The 22,450-nt window shown below is 35.2% G+C and overlaps 1 protein-coding gene across 27 annotated transcripts in view; it reads right to left on the bottom strand.

The window, feature by feature from the left end:
• Positions 1-22,450, bottom strand: part of LOC106871495 (anion exchange protein 3) — a 746,335-nt gene that overhangs the window by 335,891 nt on the left and 387,994 nt on the right. For all 27 annotated transcript variants that reach the window (XM_089359039.1, XM_089359081.1, XM_089359088.1 and 24 more), the window contains one exon: positions 2,021-2,092. The gene's annotated coding sequence lies outside the window, so the exon portion shown is untranslated. The remainder of the gene's footprint in view (positions 1-2,020; positions 2,093-22,450) is intronic.

The raw sequence follows: 22,450 nt of genomic DNA, 5'->3' as shown, positions 1-22,450 counted from the left end.
TAGTTATCACTTCTAGTATATTGACTATTACACCTCTTTTCCAATGGTTGAAAGGTTATAAATCTTACACTGAAAGATTGGAATGAAAAGGTGCAGAAATTCATGTCACTTTGACGTGACACATAAAGGCACTGCTATATCTATCGATCAAACTGCTATGTTCATATGTCACAAGAAGTTCCTGCAACAACTAATTAGTAGTATATGATGGCCATTAATATAGCCTTTTAATGGAAATAATTATATGACCAAAAGAAGAGTTGAACAGAGAGAATGAGAGAATACTTAAAGAAAAATTTAAGTTCTGAAATGAAATCAAAATAATTGATGTGATAGTAATTAGTTTATATCAGGAAGTCTTTGACAACTTCCAAATTAAAAAAAATAGCTTGAGCTGTTACAAATACCAGCTATACTCCCAAGATTCTTTCCTCTTCATTAAAAAGACACACTGGACAATGTAGTTCCTGATATATGACAGGAATGATGTTGATTATAGTTTTGTTCAATCAGGAATGAGTGACTTGGAGCTAAATGACATCATGTAGATTGTAAATAAGTTACAGAAATGAAGCAAGAAATATGCTTCATAATATGGATCAGATACCAAGTAAATAAAGTAGGGTTTCTCTGTGGTCGTTCAGCATGCTAGAAAAAGCAACCAAACCTCTAATCATATACTCTATTATATTAGAAAAAGAACAATTGGTTGGATAAAGTAGTCCAAAATGTACTATATCTGATGAAATAAAAGGATAAAGTGGTCATGGCCAGACGACCTTTGATCAAGGTCTGCTCAACCAAATCTGGCCTAGGGTTAAACAACAAAAGCAATGAATTATAATATAAAGCTATGCTGAGATAGAAAATCATAGCCAGGTTGTAAATACATGAAGTTGAAATGTTCTACTTATCTGAGAGGATACAAACAAAAAGTAGGCAAAAACCCTTCGAATTCTTAAACTAGCAAACAAAGAATATAAATTTATTAAATTAATCATCTTCATCATCATTTAATGTCCTCTTTCCATGCTGGTATGGGTTGGATGGCTTGACAGGAGCTGGCAAGGCCAGGGGTTGCACCGGGTTCCATAGTCTGTTTTGGCTTGGTTTCTACAGCTGGATGCCCATTCTAATACCAACCATTTTATAGAGAGTAATGGGTGCTTGTTATGTGGCATCATCACCAGTGCATTCTATGTGGCACCAACCCTAGTGCTTTTACATGGCACCAGCACCCACACCAATGCTTTTAAATGGCACCTTGGTTTTAGGATGTCAATTCTGATGTGGTGGGCTGGTCTTCTTGAGTACAACAATAATTTATGGCAAATATAAAAAAATGTGGTATGAAAATAGGTATGGTCTTATTAAACCTTTTTAGTAAAGCATATTTCATTCAGTTGGTTTGTTAGATTTTAGATTTTAAGCACTTCTTATCCATACTGTTGACATTCATATGGTCACTATATTCTCTCTATTTCTATACATACATTGATCACTCTTAAATCTAGCTAAGTGAGTACAATATGCTTTGCTGAAGAAGTTTAATAAGACTGGAATAGCTCTAATTACTACCAGTTGGCTTTAAAGACCAGATCCACTTCTATACTGAAATTTTTTCAGAATCAACCAAGTATTATTTCATAGCTTCAAGATTTTAATGATGTGATTGCTTATTTTTAGAATGATATTGTATGGTAGGTGTGAGAGGCCATATCTGACAGTTTTTGTATATAAAACAGGTAAAATATGTTGACCAGATATAGCCAGTTTAAATATCAAAGGGTTATGCACTCTTAGAGGATGCTTTTGTTTACTAATTGCATGAACAATCTCAATTAGTTGAAATTTTTTAACTCATTATATTACATATAAGACTTTACTATATTTGTATTCAATGCACAGAATGTACTGCCCTGGGGTATTTCCCCCAGCTAAGCTAAATGCAGGTGTTTCAGGGTGGTCTTGTTTTCAAAGAGCATAAAAGGCAAAATGAAATAGTGAGGATTTTACTTACCATTCCATGAGACAATGATTGAGACATGCGAAAACAACAGTAGAAGGGAACTCAATAAGAAATAAATCCAATCTGAAAATAAATAGAAAACAGAGAATTGGTAACAGGAGCAAAAATGTGATCAGAGGGAATAAATAGATTCCATACATAGACAATTAATGATAAGATTAGAGGAAATGAAAGTAGCGAGGAGAATAAAGTGAGGGAAGAATGTGTGTATGAGTGTGTGTATGAGTGTTTGCTTGAACATAAGTCTCAGTTATTTCAAATGTATGTGTGTGTATGTGTATGCATGTGTGTGTATGTATGTATGTATATGTGTGTGTGTGTGTGTGTGTGTGTGTGTGTGTGTGTGATCTTGTTTTTTATGAATGTGTGTGGGTGATTTTTCTTTGAGAGTGTGTGTGTGTATATATGTGTGTGTGTGTGTGTGTGTGTGTGTGTGTGTGATATTTTATAAGTGCATGTATTTGTAATTTCATGGTTTTATATAGAGAGAAAGGGAGAGAGAGTGAGAGTGGAGGAGAGGGGAGAGGGGAGAGAGAGGGAAGAGGGGGAGAGGGGGAGAGAGAGGGGAGAGGGGGAGAGAGGGGGAGAGGGGAGAGAGGGGGGAAGGGAGGTGAGGAAGAATGTGAATGGTTTTTGTGCAAAAGTGTGCAGTTTTGTGAATCAGTGTAGTGTGTAAGTTTGCGTAAGTAATTGCTTTTGTAAGTTTATCAGATTGTGTGTGCTTTTGTGAGTTTGTGTATAAGTATGTACATGTGTTTTTGTGTATATTTCCCAATTACCAAAAGCAATCCAAATCAAATACTCCCATCACACAACACTCCTTATATTCTAGCCAGATCAGTACTCCATTAATTCTATGTTCACCACTCACAACAGTATGGTTTGCTTCACCCCAACCCACATTGAGCCATCTGAAGCAATTGAGTTTTTACTAGAAACACCTCCTCACAACCCTTATTAAATGAAGCTCACAAAGTCAAAACATCCAAGTTGTTTGCAGGAAGCTCTACTACATGCACTGCAGTAGTATAAGTGAAGAATACTGACTAAAACACATAGAGAAAGTCACTCAATAAAATTGCGATGTCTTCATGACAAGCACCAGAAAAACAAAAGGATGATTAATAGAGTTTATAAATAGTGATGTTCTCAAGGAACTTGTGATACTATATTTCTAAAAGAATTATTGCAGGTAGAATTTGTTGGTATAAAGAGAATCTTCAGCAAAATTTCATACAACTAATATGAATCGAGAAATTTAGTTGTGTATGTATATAGGATGTGTGTATTTGTGTGTATCATCATCATTGTTGTTTAATATCTGCTTTCCATGCTGGCATGGGTTGGATGGTTTGACTGAGGGCTGGCAAGCCAGAAGGCTGCACCAGGCTCCAATCTGATCTGGCAGAGTTTCTACAGCTGGATGCTTTTCCTAATGCCAACCACGCTGAGAGTGTAGTCGGTGCTTTTTACATGCTACCAGCACGAGGGCCAGTCAGGTAGCACTGGCAAGGACCACACTCAAATGGTGCTTTATATATATATATATATATATATATATATATATAAAAGCTCATCAGAGTCATTTATGATGAAGCTAGCCATAGTGAAAGATAGGTGATGAATTCAATAAGGAATTGATAGCATATAGGTGCAGGCATGGCTGCATAGTTAGCCCTGGTCCAACCATTGTGAGTGAATTTGGTAGGACAGAAACTGTGAAACAGCCCATCATGTGTGCTTGTGTGTGTTTGCATGTGTGCATACATGTACGAATGTGTGTGTGTGTGTGCATGTGTCTTTATTTCCACTAACCACTACTTGACAACAGGTGTTGGTTTGTTTATGTGCCAGTAACATAGCAGTTCAGCAAAAGATACTGATAGAATAAGTACCCGGCTTAAAAATAAGTACTGGAGTTGATTCCAAGTGGTGCTCCAGTATTGGCCACAGTGCAATGACTGAAACAAAATAAGAGATGTGAAGTTGTTTACAAAGAACTCTCTCTCAGTTCTCTTGCTTTCGTCATTATACTTGAGATTTATTGGAAATAATTTCAAAACTGATCCGACGAACAGAGTCAATTTGTCTGCATAAGTTGCAGCTAGAGCAATGAAGAACTTTACTTCTATTCCTTTACTTGTTTCAGTCGTCTGACTGTGGCCATGCTGGAGCACCGCCTTTAGTTGAACAAATCGATGCCAGGACTTATTCTTTGTAAGCCTAGAACTTATTCAATCAGTCATTTTTGCTGAACAGCTAAGTTACAGGGATGTAAACACACCAGCATTGGTTGTCAAGTCATGGTGTGGGAGGACAAACACAGGTGCACAAATATATATACACACACACACACATATATATATATATATTCTATATATATATAGAATAAAATGTAACAACAAAAGAATGAGACATAGATATTAGAGAAATAAAGGTTTATTTATATATGTTATAATTTAGAATAAACAGTAAAAGGTTGTCATTACAGTACTCAGAGTTTCGAATGTCGCGCCGACATTTGAAACTCCGAGTACTATAATGACAACCTTTTACTGTTTGTTCTAAATTATAACATATATATGTATACACATGTATGTATATATATATATATATATGTGTGTGTGTGTGTGTGTGTGTGTGTTTGTGTGTGTATATATATATATATGTGTGTGTGTGTGTATATATATATATATATATATATATATATATATATATATATATATATATGATAGGCTTCTTTCAGTTTCCGTCTACCAAATCCACTCACAAGGCTTTGGTTGGCCCGAGGCTATAGTAAAAGACACTTGCCCAAAGTGCCACACAGTAAGACTGAACCCAGAACCATGTGGTTGGTAAGCAAGCTACTTACCACACAGCCATTCCTGTGCCTGTAACTTGCTTAAATATCAAATGTATTGGCTGATCTATGTAGGGTAAATATATGCTCGTTTGTAATATGTCAATATATATTACAGGTTAAGGCAGTGAACAGGCAGTATCATTAGCATGCTGGGCAAGACGCTTAGTAGTAGTTTGTTCCTTTTTATGTTCTAAGTTAAATTTTGCCATGGTCAATCAATTTTGCCTTTCATCTTTTTGAGGTCAATAAAATAAGTAATCAGTTGAACACTGGGATCGATGTAATCGACTTATCCCTTCCCACTGAACTTGCTGATTTTGTGCCAAAATTTGAAACCAATATATATCACAGGTTAACATTAGGAAAAACACCTGACCATAGAAACCATGGCAAAGTAGACACTGGAGCACGATACAGTCCTTTGATCCAGAGAATCCTGTCAAACCATTCAAAACCATTGGAACATCATCATCGTGGATGTTTAATGATGATATTGTATGAAATGATGTGAGTGAAGCAGTACCAATGATAATGATAGATGAAGACTAGCTTTGAAGGAAATGGCCAGGTGAAATATAAGAAGGTTAAGCCTTATAGTCTAACAGATGATATGATATAAGCTTTAATACACAGAAAGACATGCTGTATTGCAAACTAACATAAACCATGATAAACATGGAAAACAACATAAAGACATTAAAAAAAAAAAGTGACAGTAAATATTTTATATAACTCAGAATCTCAAGCAAGCATAACAAACTATCAATTATTTAGCATCTCATAATCAAAGCTGTCAGTCTGTCTAGGAGTGATTGCTCTATTTATTTCAGTGGAGGTGATAAGCAGCTGGTAGGAAAGACAAGTTAGAAACAGAATGTATTTTTCTCACTGCTTTTCTTCAGAACCATGCGAAAATTTCAATGCAAAAACTGCAAGCTAACAAAATCAGTTGTACAATGTCCTTGGTGGTTACTTACATAGGTGAGATGTACCTCCCTATGGAATTTATTTGTAAAGAGTTGGAGTGAATCATTGACTTTGCCAGACACCAATAATGAAATCTGAATTTTCAACTCTTTATCTAACTGAATACTCACTCATATCCACATAAATTTAGAAAAATCAGTGAACAGCTGTTGAGATGAAGGCATTACATTTGGCTATTAATAAAGGGATGTGACATTGATTATCATCTTAATTAACAAATAAATTCTGAACAGCACAGAAGAAAAATTAAAATAATTTACTAAGGAATTAATTACTTTTAATTATAGGATTTATAAAGGTCAAAATTTCTTCTCTACTAATGACATGAGTAACAATATCATACTTTTCACACATAAAGTATAAAAAACTAAAAAAAAGTGTAGTAAATGGAATACTTTTATTAAGTGTTTATTTTTGTTTTGTTTTGTTTTTCTTAGACAGTGACATTTGTAATTTTTTTAGCTTATTACACAGTTGCATAATGCAATAACCCCTCTCAGAAGATTGTTTAATTTGGCTATTTATATTAGTTATGCTTTAAAAATCCACCATACATAATTCTTAGAAGTATGCAACTAAAATAAGACCTTATGTATAATCTTCTCTACTCTAGGCACACGGCCCAAAATTTTTGGGGAGGGGGCCAGTCAATTAGATCGACTCCAGTACGCAAATGGTACTTAATTTATTGACCCCAAAAGGATGAAAAGCAAAGTCAATCTCGGCGGAATTTGAACTCAGAACATAAAGACAGATGAAATACTGCTAAGCATTTCGCCCGCTGTGCTAAGATTTCTGCCAGCTCATTGCCTGAAGACCTTATGTAGAATGACACATGAAATTCATACCACAAGGTATTTAATAAAAATATAATTAAATAAATAATTAAATAAACATTCTTTTTGCCTGTTATCTTAAGAAAATTTACTTAAAGTCGTAGAACAAGGAAGGAGTACTTTGATCAGTCTAGAATTCAAGTTAATACTTGACTCCATACTTGAAACCTAACTAACATACAAGTAGGGGTACTTCAATAGTACTAATATCTTCATAACATTCTGTTTGTTGTTGTTGATGATTAAAATAATATTCATAGCAGGTAAAACAAATGAAAATGAAGTGTACGTGAAATGATGTCTGATGCTAACTGAAGACTTGCATGTATAGAAGTTGACAATATTCAGTGTTACTAAGGAAAGTTAACACTTTCCCTATGAGATTAGAAGTCAAAATCAAACCAGAAAATAGATATGGAGGCTTCACAAAAGCCTACAAAATTGCAACAATGTTAAAATTATTAAGCATTCATTATCAATAGAGGGATACTTTTTTTAAGTGACAAAACAGTATTTCAAATTTGGAAAAGTATTATATGGTTATTTAAAATGTACATATTTATAGACTTGTCTGAATTCAGCAACAACACCACTGCTGCCATCATCACTTTAATGCTCACTTTTCCATGCTTGCATGGGTCGAGTGGAGTTTACTGAGGCAGATTTTCTATAGCTGGGTGCCTTTCCTGTTGCCAACCCTCACCTGTTTCCTAGCAAGGTAATATTTCTATATGGCCAAACATGTTTCCACAAAATACTTGAAATGAATGACACTCATTTACGATAAGAAGGTAAGGAAACACAAACATGCATACAAACAGACTTATGATTAACTTCCTTCAGTTTTTGTCTACCAAATCCACTCACATCTTGGTCAGCCCAGAGCTGAAGTAGATGACAGTTACCCATGTCATGCAGTGAGACTGAACCTGAAACCATGTGGTTGGGAAGTAAACTTCATAACACACAGCATACACCTTTCATTGGTTTAAAATATAGAAATAAAAAATGGCATCGCATAACATAACCTTCAAATGTGTGTCTGTGTGTGTGAATACACACAGATAGATGTACAAACAAAAGGAAAGAGGATGCAACACAAGTTTCAAAGGTTAGATATTTGTATTAACAATTTGATTCACATCTACGTTACAACAAGTTTCACAGACACAAGAAAGACATTTAGATGCAATGATACTGACTGGAGAAGCAACCACAGCTTGTAATTAAGACTGCATATGCTGTGCATATGAACTCTTTCAGTCCTAGGAGCATAAAAAAAACTTCACTTCTCTGCTCTTTCATCTGAGTGTTTTAGGACCTTCCTTTACTCATCAAAATGCTTCTTTCTTAGTCTATATGTGAAACTGCACAAATTACAACGGCTGGCTGTATTTATCATTTTAAATACTACATCTGAGTTTTTGATGTATTTCTGAACAAACTACATTATTCTTTCTTGCAGAAAAATAGCTACTGATGTGCAGTCTAAGATCAGTCCTATACAAATATTTAAGGAAAACAAACAATGCGCACAAATTTGTGAAAATGATAAAAAGCCCACATGAATATTGTTGAGGAAAATATTTACACAAAGTATTTACATAAAATACATGTGATAGATGATTATTACTAGATTTCCAACAAGTAAAAGTGTTTGCAGGTTCAGATCAAATAAACAGATGATAATAAACATTGATAGCAAGATAGCTGTATGCTTTTATTTATTCAAATTTTTGAAGAATACAAATCAGGTGCTAAGTAATTCAGACATCTGTTGTATTGCTGAAAATATCTGCTTGTTAAGAGATAACTTTTGAATTTTTTAAAATTTTCACGTAATGAAAAAGGAGTAATTATTTTGAAATAATTACCCTTGTATTTTATAAATCTGTAAATAAATAAAGGAACAAATATTTCAATTGAATCTAAAATAAAAAGAAAAACAAGAAAAAAAGGGGGAAAGTTATTATTATAATGCAGTTATATTTTTGTATTTGATATGAGAAGTTCTTGAAGTGCAATTGTGAGTTGGCACACATATTGATGTATGTTAGGAGACTCATACTGCCAATAAAACATATGAGGTGGTTATGTCCCACACAAGAAAGATGGGTTAAGAATAAAATGCTTTCATCATTGGCCTACTCAACCAAGGCTAACTTGGGGCTAAATGACAGCAACAAGCGTAACATTATATTAATCATAATCAGGGAATTAAAACTTTTTTGCTCCAAGATACGTCATCAGTTTTATTATTAATTAGATTTGTCAATTAATTGATTGACTAATTGATCTGACAAAGTTCTTTTATCACAGCTTGAATGATAAAGTTCTCATTCTGCATTTCCTTCTTTCTAGCACTCTGTGTTTGCATGGGGTGGGTGGAATTTGTCTACTAAATATTTTCCTATAGCCAGACATGCCTTCACAGAGGACTGGAAATGAATAACACCACTTGTATGATAGTGAAACTCATTTACGGCTATCTCACAATGTCAAAGCAACAAGACACAAGCAAACACCTAAGCACAAACAAATTTACATATATTCTTTTATTCTTTTACTTGTTTCAGTCATTTGACAGTGGCCATGCTGGAGCACCGCCTTTAATCGAGCAAATTGGCCCCAGGACTTATTTTTTGTAAGCCTAGTACTTATTCTAACAGTCACTGTTGCCGAACCGCTAAGTTACAGGGATGTAAACACACCAGCATTGGTTGTCAAGCAATGTTGGGGGGACAAACACAGACATACAAGCATACATACAATAGGCTTCTTTCAGTTTCCGTCTACCAAATCCACTCACAAGGCTTTGGTCGGCCTGAGGCTATAGCAGAAGACACTTGCCCAAGGTGCCAGGCAGTGAAACTGAACCCGGAACCAGGTGGTTGGTAAGCAAGCTACTTATCACACAGCCACTCCTGTGCCTAAAGGTTTCTTTCACTTTTTGACTATCAGATCTGCTAACAAAGCTTTGGTTAACCCTGGGCTATTATAGAAGACACTTATTCAAGATGTCATATTGGGGGACTGAACCCCAAACCACACAGTTGGGAAATAAAATTCTTTACTACACAGCCATAGAGTTCAAAATTTGTTGGGGGATAAAATATTATAATTTTAGGTGTTGCAGAAAACAGCTTCATGAAATTTGAAATTCTCGTTGAAGAGAACAAATTCTAATATCTAAAAAAATGTAAAAACAAAGAACTACTTTAAATGTTTTTTAAAAAGTGCATTACATCATATGAATTTTCCTTCTTTGTATGATATTGCAGCAAAGAGCAACATCAGAACTGGTTGCTACTAGCTGAAGCATGCCAAAGTTCCTTAAATTGTCTTAAAACATGCTATATCAGAGAACCTCCACATAGTCTCTTAAGTTACAAGATATAACAGCCAAATCTCTTTCAAATCATACCGTATCATCCAAAAAAAAAAAAAAAAAAAGCTGGATTATGTGGCCCTCAAATACTATGTTTCTAAAAGAAATAAGAAAAAAAGATGGGTTAAGTATAGAATGCTTTCATCATAAGTCTGCTCAACCAAAGCTTACTAATGGCTAAATGACAAAAACAAATGTAACATGATATTAATCATAATCATGGAATTAAACCTTTTTGCTCCAAGATACATCTCCTGAATGCACAGGGATACCTCATCAGTGATGTTTCTAAGATCTTAGTGGGTTTTGGGTCTTTCAACATCAGATCCCCTAACCTGGTTGACTTAGCTGTGATTGATCAAGTCTCAGCTTGCATCCCAGTAGCTGTAAGCTACTGCTCTATCCTCTTTATCAAAGCTACCTAGTGGCTTTTCCGGTAACTTCATTGATGGAATTTATGGCATTCTTTTTTGCCACACTAGTAACTCCAAGCTGAATCAAGGCTTTGCAGAATAAATACTTATAAATTCTTTGCAACCTACATCATTTGCCTCACAACAAGCCTGCCAGCCCTTATTTTCTGCATATCTGTACCAGCTCCTAGTATTTAGTAAGCTTTCTCTCATGACTAACCTCAATATGTTCTTTCCATAGAAAATAATAACAAATTAATTTTTTACTCTCTATTAAATCAGTGGAAAATGATATTTATCTTGGCTGGAATAAAAAAGTATAAAATGAAATGAATGCTGCCAATTTAAAAAAAAATTATCTCTGATTGCTGCAATCAATTTTCAGTTCAAATATCAACCTGTTTAATAGAAATATTATTTAAATTAGCAAATATTTTACTGAACTTGGAAATCTTACACTTATTATTTGAGGCATTTTAAAAATTCAGATGTCATCACAGCAATAAAACCAAACACCATAAAATGAATTCGTTTATTTATTCATTTTGTATTTGTTTTTCCGTGGGTTAGACAAATATATACTGAGACAATTTTTTCCAGCTGGATGCCCTTCTTGTCATTTATCTTACTTGTTTTTTAAATAAGGAATTTTTCATTTCACTCATCTTGAAAGCACAGAGCTGATGATTTGTGGACAAGGAACTAGCAACAAATAACAACATTTGTAGCCAAGTGCTTTCTTTTTCATACAAAGCACAGAATGTTGACATTCACACATACATAAAATTTTTTTTTCCTTGAGTCTTAGAACTCATAAGACAAGTTATTCAGTTTCCATGGTGTATATAAATGACAGAGATCACAAAATAACTCTCTTGAGCCCCATTGCAGGGGTCGAGGCCAGCAATTTTGAGGGAAGAAGGCAAGTTGATTACATTGATCTGAGTACTTGACTTGTACTTTATTTTACTGACTCCAAAAGGATGAAAGGTGAAGTTAACCTTAGAATGATTTGAACTCAGAATATAGAGAACCAGAAGAAACGCTGCTAAGCATTTTGTCTGACATACTGACAATTCTGCCAGTTTGCTCCCTTACACACACACACACACACACGAGAAAATTCTGTACAGTTTCTGTCAACCAAACTCACTTAAAAGGCATCAGTTGGTCAGGGCTATATTAGAAATATTTGTCAAAAGTGCTGCACCCAAAACCACACAATTGAGAAGTAGACTTTATCACACAACCATGCCTGCACCAACAATACAGAGACAAAAAATGCCATTTTAGTAACCATTTTATATGAGTAACACACATTACCACAGGAGTCAAACCTGTCAACTGCCACCTAATAAATTATTTGTAAAATCAGCAGGTTTGTCACTGCTTCAAGAAATGAGCTATCAATAACCTGTGTTACCATTTTATAGCTATGTGTCCTGGTTACAGGCATAATGCAATGCCAAGGAAAGATCACAAAATACTGTCTTCTTAGCTAGTTGTTTACTTGTCTCTTAGCTTTCTCACTAAAATACTTCTCATGGCACTAATTTTATACCATTATAAATGAAACTTAAAATTAATTTACAGCCAAGATAAACACCACATACACATATGACACAGATATCTTTAGCTGTAAGGTTAAGGAGTCTACAAACCATACCGTATAGAATTTGGATGTAGCTGTGTTAATCTACAAATGAAACATTTTCAAGTTGTAACCTGAAGAACAAAATGCATATATCTATATTATCTATATGTGCATGTATACATGTGTGTGCACATATAGCACACAAACATATATACCAACACACACACATATATGTGTGTGTGTATGTGTGCATGTATTCTTAAGACCAGAAACATTAGAAATATCAACTGGAGAAAAGACTGTAAAATGTACAATCTTAAAACAGTAAATATGACTGTAACTTTGAAGTTTCTCCAAATAAGTTTATCAATTTAAGAAGCTGATAATTACAAAACTGAAAAAATCACTTTTTCTGTTTAATGTGTGAGCATTAACTAGTGAAAGAACACACACACACGCACACGCACGCACACACACACACACGCACGCACACACACACACACAAAACAAGTGTCCATATATTAGAAAATAGCCATTACTCATAAGCAAATACAACTTGGCAATATGTACCTTGCTTTTGCTAACTGTTTCCTGTATCTATGTAGTCACAAGCAAACATAGACAGTCTCAGTTCTCTCATCCTTGATCAAGTGGAATACTAGTCATGTGACAACTGAAGGGAGAGAGGGTTACAGCACTACTTGGGTGGTACTAATTTTCAGTACAGTAGACTGGAGCAATGAGAAATGAAGTACCTTACTCAAGGACACAATGTATTGCTCTGTCTAGAAATTGAACACAAGACCTTACGATCATGAAACAATAAAACCAAATCACTCAGTCATAAGCTTTCTCTAGATGTCCATAAATAAAGGAATTTCTTATATATTTACAAATAATGTCTATAAGCTGCTTCACCTGTTGAGGTATAGAAAGGAAAAAAGATTTTCTTTATGTAAATGTTACATGTTTAACAGAAATCTTACATGAGAAAATCTCAAGATAACAGCAGGTACAGCCCTTTAGTTTGCTCTGTTCCACTTCTGGACCCCACAAAAACTAAAACATATTGCACATTAATTCCCTCTTAAAGCTATACAAATATGTGTATGTGTGTGTGCGTATGTTTCTATCTATCTATCTATGTATATATATATATATATATATATATATCCTCATGAGGATAAGGAAATATCTTTCAGGTTACAGAGAGCAACTAATTCCTTCTGGTCTCTTCAGTCTCGTGTCTGGTCCTAGCATGGCATAGCAAGGCAAACAAAAGTTGCTTTGTATCATGCTTATGTACTAACATCGCTCCTCTACTCATGTGAGACATGTTCTCTGTACAAACGTCAGGTAAGGGCCCTTGAACGCTTTCATCAGAGATGTCTCAGGCACATTCTCAATGTTGGCTGGACCTCAAAAATTCCAGACACAGATCCTGAGGACAGCTGATATCTTGAGTATTGAGGCCATGGTGCACAAGCACTGGTTACGTTGGACTGGACACCTTATTAGAATGAAGGATAGCAGGATTCCAAAGCAGATGTTATATGGAGAACTTGTGAATGGAAGCAGACTCCGGCAGAAACCAAGGCTGCGCTTTAAGGACTGTTAAGTCCTTATTAAACGCCTGTGATATGCAGGACACTGACTGGGAGAACAATGCCAGTCATCGCCACAGATGGAGGAAGCAGGTTAAGGAGGAGATCGACACTTTTGAGAGAGCACGTATCCAGTATGAAGAACTTAAGCGAGCTGTGTGAAAGCACACGGCTTGTATAGTGAATGGGAAAAGCTTGGTCTGCAATGTTTGCAGTCGTGTATGCTTGTCAAGAGCAGGGCTCATTAGCCACCAACGGAGCCGCAAATGCAAAATATAAGTTAGTCCTAGAGTGCACAATGTTCCTGAAGGTCAGCAATGGTCTTCCTCGGTCACGAGTGGACGGCCATCATCATATATATATATATAGAAAAATAGATAATTAACTAGATTGTGTACTGACATTAAAAATACTTTTATTTCAATACAATCTATACAAGCTTATGTAACAGACACAAAATGTCACCCCCACAAAAGCATCACCCAGGTTGGATCACTCTCCATACCCTCACCCTCAGCTATGCTACTGGATAACTGTATCTACTATGAGATGTTGTAATTTGGTGCTAGATGAAGATTTGAAAATATTTGGCAGAAACACAATTCTTTTATTTTATGGCCATTAAGTTTGTATCTTTATTTCTTTTTACTAATTTCATCATTCATATATTAGGTGCAAGCATGTTTGGTTATGAAGCCCACTTTGAAAGCATATATATATTTGAAAGTCTTTGTTAAAATTACTTAATACAGTTTTTGAGTATAAAGAGGACTTTTTTAAAAAGTTATTTTAAAAAAAAAAGTTATGAAGTCTTTTCCAGAATATCACCAACCTTTTTGGAAGAAGGTTTTTTTCCTAGTGTGTGTGAGTGCTTTCATTTAATCTTTTCAAGCGCATTGCTCTTGGATAATGTGTGTGTGTGAGTGTCTGTGTTTGTACTTTTGTGCCAATGTTTCTCCTCCGCCTCCCAATTGCTTCATAACTGGTGTTGGTTTGTTTACATCCCTGTGGCTTAGCTGTCCAGCAAAAGAGACTGATAGAACAAGCATCAGACTTATACAAAACAAAAAAATTAGTACTGAGGTCAATCTATTTGATGAAAACACTTCAAGGAGGTGCCCCAACATGGCTGCAGTCCAATAACTGAAACAATTATTTTACCTTAATTGTTTATCTTTCATCGGGGAAGTAATTGTAGTAATTGTTGGCTTGGATAAGACTGAGTCTATGTCTGTTTAGAGCCTTAAACTATGGTTATTATGATATTGTTAACTCTTACATTGCTACAGTGCTTTCTCTATATAAATCTCTCAATCCTATAAGAAATTTTGAGATTTTGATGAAACACAAGTAGTCCAGTATAAAGATCATAAAAATACAACTACTGCATGAATTTGGATGCAAATAAGTGATGGGATGTAATGATTGTTAGTGATTATTGTGAAATGTGACTTTTACTTGTTATTGTTGTTGAGTCTTACCTGTTGACATGTCACAGTCACCTGCCAAGGTAAGTTGAATACAGGCAAGTTGATTAAGTGTAGTGTTTTCACATATATTTACTGTCATGCCACTGTTACTTGTCAAAGTGGGTTGACTACAAGCAGATTGATTACATGTAGGTGCTTTCATATATTATTTACAAGATTCTGATTCCTGAACATTGATTTCCTGTCTCAGAATTTGTGTTGCAGTAATCACTGTAACTTAGAAGCTACACAGCTATCATAAACACCCCCACTCCCCCAAAAATGTATTCTGAAATATGCCTTAATCTCCTCCACTGATGTCGTGAAGATGGTACTGCCCTGTTAATGCATATACTCTGTGGTCTCATCACTCACGACAAAAATATCTTCAGGAAAAGTTAAAGAAAAATACACAATAAGCTTTGCTTTTAAACTCCACTAATGAAAGCATCGATGCAAGGATCAACTATGTGATCACACCATTCCTGCTCAGCATTGGTAAATCCCAATATGAATTCCAATTAGAAACTTAGATCCTGGTGTGTAAAGATGACGCTGAAATATCACTGATTATTTTTGTTACATTCAAGTTTGCTTTTGCTAATTAAATCATAAATAAATATTCTTTTCTACTCAAGGCATAAGGCCCAAAATTTTGTGGGAGGAGTCCAGTCAATTGGATTGACTCCAGCATGCAACTGGAACTTAATTTATCCACCCTGAAAGAATGAAAGGCAAAGTCGACCTCGGCAGAATTTGAACTCAGAATGTAAAGACAGATGGAATACTGCTAAGCATTTTGCCTGGCGTGCTAACGTTTCTGCCAGCTTGCTGCCTTAAATCATAAATAAATATTCATAAATAAATCATTAATAAATATTGGCTTCAAATTTTGGCACATAAGCAACAGTTTCAGGGGAGAGTGTAAGTCAGCTACATGAACCCCAAAGCTCAACAGGTACTTATATTGTTGACCCCAAAAGGATGAAAGGTAAAGATGACCTCAGTGGAATTAGAACTCGGAACATAATATTGGATGAAATGCCACTAAACCTTTTGCTGGCATGGTAATGGTTCTGCCATCTTACCACCTTAAATCATAATACATCATAATATGCAAATTTACTGAGGCATTTGTCCTGAGATAATATTTTATTTGGATGTGCTGGGTTTAAAAACACAAAATATATCAGAGACAGATGAAAATTATCTTAGCAATGGCTGGTGAGAACGTTAGATGCATTTCTGCCGTATTCGGCTATTCAGTAACATGTACTCACAACCATGTTTGATATAATCGTATGTTTAAAAAAAGAGTTCTCTATTAAATAACAAAAATTATTGAAACTAATATTTTGTGGTTTGTGCAAATGTCAGATGTTTAACTATATAATTATTTAACATTTAATCTGAGATTAAAATCAGAAACATTATTACAGTTATTTTAAATTGCCATAAAAATGAGTACAGGTATGGCTGTGTAGTTTTATCAGTTTTGGGTTTTATCCTAGTATGCAACACTGTGATGTTTTACTTTAAAGCTACAGACTGATCACAGTATTGTGAATGAAATGTGATAGACAGATACTGTGTGGAGTCTGTCAGAATGAATAATTCTGTTTAATCCATTGCCTGGTATAGAATCACCACTTAACTCATTGGCAAATTTAACCCTTTAGCATTGATTACTCTGTTAAATTTAATGTTTATTTATTCACATGGTTTTGAATTAATCATGCATTGTCTTATAGCTTTCAGATTTTTATGAATTAACTGTTAATTTTTAGAATAATATTGTAGGATAAGTGTGAGGGGTCAGATCAGGCCAGTTTGGACATAAAACAGGTAGACTATTTTGGCCACACATGGTTGGTTTAAATATTCATGGGCGAATGGAGATCACTTTACTGCAAGTTTTGAGGCAGGATCTCTGGTTTGATAATTACTTCTCTTTCTCTCAGTAGTCCTCAACACCCTGAAAGGGTCACAAACACTACTGTTCCCCCTCTAACTAAGCCATAAAAACAAGAAGGATGATGGAGAGGCAGGCTCTAAGTTGTCACAGGTATTAAACATTAAATGTAAGAGTTTATCTCAACATTGTTGATATAAAATTACAGTAACAGACATTAAGAAAAACGCTGATTAATGTTTAAAGTGTCCATCCAAGTAGAAGTTTAGTATGTGTAAGTTTTTATTCTTATTTTAAATTGCAGTTAATAGATAGCTCTCTTAAGAGCACAAAACATTCTTAATAATCTGTTAGACTAGAAAAGGTGGTGAGTTAGCAGAATTGTTAGCATGCTGGGCAAAATGCTTAGCAGTATTTTGCTTGTTTTTACATTTTGAGTTCAAATTCTGCCTAGGTTGATATTTTTTTTTACCAGTTTTTAATCCCTCAAGTACCAGTTGAATACTGGGGTTGATGTAATCAGCTTTTTCTCTTCCCCCAAAATTGCTGGCCTTGTGCCAAAATTTGAAACCAATATCTGTTAAAGTAAGAAAAATATTTTAGCTATACAATAATCCCTGAACTATTGCGGGTGTTACGTTCCAACCACCCACCATGACAGGTGAAAATCCACAAAGTAGAAACAGTACTGTACTGTATATTTTGTTTCATTATTTTTATAATTTGTATATATTTATTTTATTATAAATGCAAAACAACACTACGGAGGAATTGATGTAAACTTAAATAATAAACTGTGATAGGTGAACCACAATATGGCGAGGGATTACAGTAATAAAAGATTATTAAAAATCCCTATTTTATAATATATTTGATTTAGTAGGTTTGTTTCACAACAGGTTCTTCATAAGGCAATAATATTGTCGTGTCTTATACATTGTCATATGTTAACTACAAAATTATTTCAACATGGATTGAAATAGAGGCCCTTGCTTGTATACTTGCAGAGTAAGAATTTCAAACTAACAATTTTCCAATGAAATTTCAGTCAGTTTTTAATTTCAATCTGTTTTCTGTTTTTTTTTTCCTAACAAAAGATAATTTTTTAATGATAATTCAATAGTGCTTTAAAAAAAATGTCTCAACATTTAATTAAAAATTAACTTCATTAGGAATTTGTTAAAAACATATTAGGTATGTTGTTTGTTTCATATATAAAAGAATAACGTTTTAATCTACCAGTTATTTTTGTTATTTTCTCACAGATGTAACAGATGATTGATAGATTCAGTAAAAATGTTCTAAAATATCAAAGTAAGCAGCTGGAACTTCAGGATGACCAGTAAACAAAAGCTAAGATATTGCAATCAATAAAGTCTGAGAGCAGTAGTTCTTTATTTCATACATCCCAAAATATTGGTATTGGTGCTAAGAATATCCATTAGCCTACTGTTTGACTAACAGCTACTGGTGGAGATGTGGTCGTTTCAATGCCACTAGCAGCTATTCAATTCAAATAACACATAATAAATGAGTCTTAAGTTCTCTTTATTTGAAAAGAGATTTATTTTACCAATATAAATTCTTTCATTTCTCAAGCAATATTTTTTTTTTAACATCCATTACAATTTTTACACAGAATTCAAAATGCATAAATTTAACCATATATATACAATATGGTGGGTGCTGAAAAGTTCCTGACTTTAAGGGGGTATTGTGAAAGGCCTGGTTGGAGGCCCAGCCTTCTGAGTTCTTATACAGGGTTTAGAAAAACTGAAGAACTGCTGCAATAAGTGTGTCAATCTGAGAGGGGAATATATTAAATAAATCATAATTAACTGATTCTCCTGTATTTTCTTTTACCCAAAGCCAAGAACCTTTCAGCATCCACGTCTGTGTGTGTGTGTGTGTGTGTGTGTGTGTGTGTGTGTGCGTGTGTGCGTGCATGTGTGTGTGTGTGTGTGTGTGTGTGTGTGTGTGTGTGTGTAAATTCAATCCTATACATATTCAGTATGCTTTGCACTTAGGTAGCTGAAATTTTGCGAAGATTAAGATGTGTGTGTGATTAAGATGTTTGCTTCCCAATCATGTGGTTTTTGGGTTCAGTCCCACTGTGTAGCAATTTGGACAAGTACCTTCTACTATAGCTTCGGGTTGATCAAAGCCTTGTGAGTAGATTTGGTCGATGGGAACTGAAAGAAGCCTGTGGTGTATGTGCACATACACAAACACACATCTGAGTAAATTTGTGTCTTCTTGCCTTGACACTGTGTAATAGCTGTAAATGAGTGTCACTATCATACAATCAATGCCATTCATCATCATCATCATCATCGTTTAACGTCCGCCTTCCATGCTAGCATCGGTTGAATGATTTAACTGAGGACTGGCAAGCCAGAAGGCTGCACCAGGCTCCAATCTGATTTGGCAGAGTTTCTACAGCTGGATGCCCTTCCGAACGCCAACCACTCTGAGAATGTAGTGGGTGCTTTCACATGCCACTGGCATGAAGGCCAGTCAGGTGGTACTGGCAACGGCCATGCTCAAAATGGTGTATTTTACATGCCACCTGCACAAGGGCCAGTCCAGCAGCACTGGCAACGATCTCGCTCGAATGTTTTTTTACGTGCCACCAGCACAACTGCCAGTAAGGCAAAGCTGGTAACGATCACGCTCAAATGGTGCTATTTACATGCCACTGGCACAGAAGCCAGACAGCTATTCTGGCAATGATCATGCTCGGATGGTGCTCTTAGCACTCAACTGGTACAGTTGCCCCAACAGGTGTTCGCAAGCCGAGTTTAGTGTCCAATGAAGGAGAGGTTGGCATGGGTGCCAGTCGTCGAATTTAGTTCGATTTCAATTTCACTTGCCTCAACAGGTCTTCGCAAGTGGAGTTTAGTGTCCAATGAAGGAAAGGTACACATAAGTGGGCTGGCTACACTCTTGGCAGAGGCCTCAGATTATGGTCTCACTTGGCTTGCCAGGTCTTCTCACGTACTGCATATTTCCAAAGGTCTTGGTCACAAGTCATTGCCTTGGTGAGGCCTAATGTTCGAAGGTCGTGCTTCACTACCTCATCCCAGGTTTTCCTGGGTCTACCTCTTCCACAGGTTCCCTCAACCGCTAGGGTGAGGCACTTTTTCACACAGCTAACCTCATCCATTCTCGCCACATGACCATACCAGCGCAATCATCTCTCTTGCACACCACAACTGATGCTTCGTAAGTTCAACTTTTCTCTCAAGGTACTTACACTCTGTCAAGTATGCACACTGACATTACACATCCATCAGAGAATACTGGCTTCATTTCTTGAGAGCTTACACATGTCCTCAGCAGTCACGGCCCATATTTCACTGCCATGTAGCATGGCTGTTCATATACATGCGTCATACAGTCTACATTTTACTCTGAGCGAGAGGCCCTTTGTCACCAGCAGAGGTAAGAGTTCTCTGAACTTTGCCCAAGCTATTCTTATTCTAGCAGTTACACTTTCAGCGCACTCTCCTCCGATACTGACTTGGTCACCTAGATAACGGAAGCTATCAACTACATCTATTTTTTCTCCCTGGAATGTGGCAGAAGTTGTTTTTCTGCACATTTTCAGTGTTTATTGCTCCTGAACATCTGTCACATACAAAAACTAACTTCCTAGTTAGCCTTCCTTTGATATTGCTGCACCTCTTATGTGTCCATAGCTTACACTTGGTACATCTTATAGAGTTTCTACCTACGTCCTTTCTACAGATTGAGCAGGGCCATCTACCTGAAGAATTCATTTCTAATATTCCATGAAAATATGACTGGCCATGGAGAAATATTACTTTGCTTGGGAACGAGTGAGGGTGGAGACAGGAAAGGCATCTATCCATAGAAAATCTGCCTCAATTAATTCTGTCCAACCCATCTAAGCATAGAAAAGTGGATGTTAAAACAATGATGGTTATGATATGATTTTGAGTGGATGTATTTGTGTAAGCTTGTATTTCCTTTGTTTTCAAGGCTTCAGGCAATGTAATTTGTTCAGGCTGTTTGTTGTTTGATAGATTGGGAGAATATTAACTAACTCAGAAACAGGTGGTGGTTGGCATTAGGAAGGTCATTTAACTGTAGGAAACCATGTCCCAACATATTCTCATCTGACCTTTGCAAGCATGGAAAAATAAAATGTAAAATGATGATGATGATGTACATATTTTTGAGAATGTTGTAAGCCACATGGGTTTTCCTGATATTTTCTATAAATCCAGCCAATATAAGTATGTATAATATAGAATGTATCTAAATGCAAATTTCTATATTCATGTGTGTATGTGTAAGTATGTTAATCCTTTAAATCACAAAAGACAAGTTCTATAAGAAAAAATAACTTGGACAGTTTAATGTTTAAAGTTTCCATCAAAGTAGGAGTTTAGTTTAGGGACATTTTCACTCATATTTTGAACTGCAGCTAAATAGGAAGATTGCTATTAATGTCATTATTGTCAAGAACACATGGCAGATAATCTTAATATTTAAATTATGAACAGTTCATCAAAGCTGTTGAATTCAATAAGGAATTTGAAGAATATGCAGCCCTCTATGAAGACTATCTTCAGCACTCTTCTCTTCTCTTATATGATTTGTTAGACACACAAACATGAATGTGAGTATATGTAGTATCTCTGTATATATAGAAAAAGATGTTCCTAAGTTTTGATAATACTAATCAATGTTCTGAGCTATAAAGATCTCAACAGAATAATGGCTGTAGATAATTTTAGCATATATATAATAACTTATTCCAATGTGCATGCATACATACATGCCTATATACACACACATATATATATATCCACACACATGCATGTCCACACACATGCATGTCCACACAGATGTCTTCACATTAATATGCACACAAATATCCAAAATGCATAAAGCTAGTCATGGTATAGAACATCTCTTTAAATATCTCACAAAAATCAACAGATAATATGTCCCTTTAGATTTTGGCTGAAAATGCTTAAGTCAATACCTATTTTGAAAAGCATAAAAATAAATCTATTAAATTTCAGTTTATAATTGAATTTGGGATGATATCTGCTCTGTTCTAATATTTTCTTTTCTCTCTGTAGACTGAGCAGATGTTCAATCTAACACTAAACAAAGATCCGACCTCTGAAAAGAGATAAAACTGTAAAATTTAGCAGAGTATTGTTAAAACAGCCTTTCACAAAAATGTTTACATTGGTGGAATTATCAAGAAACCAATCTCAAATTAGCTTCAAATATTATCAAATGTAGGTATTTTGAAATAAATAGATAATAACATTTAATAATAATACCTTTATTACATCATGTAAAATCATAATA

The sequence above is a fragment of the Octopus bimaculoides genome, chromosome 1 (assembly GCF_046866305.1).
Source record: "Octopus bimaculoides isolate indiv1 chromosome 1, ASM4686630v1, whole genome shotgun sequence".
Classification (NCBI taxonomy): Eukaryota; Metazoa; Mollusca; class Cephalopoda; order Octopoda; family Octopodidae; genus Octopus; species Octopus bimaculoides.
This window is presented reverse-complemented; position numbering and strand designations above follow the sequence as displayed.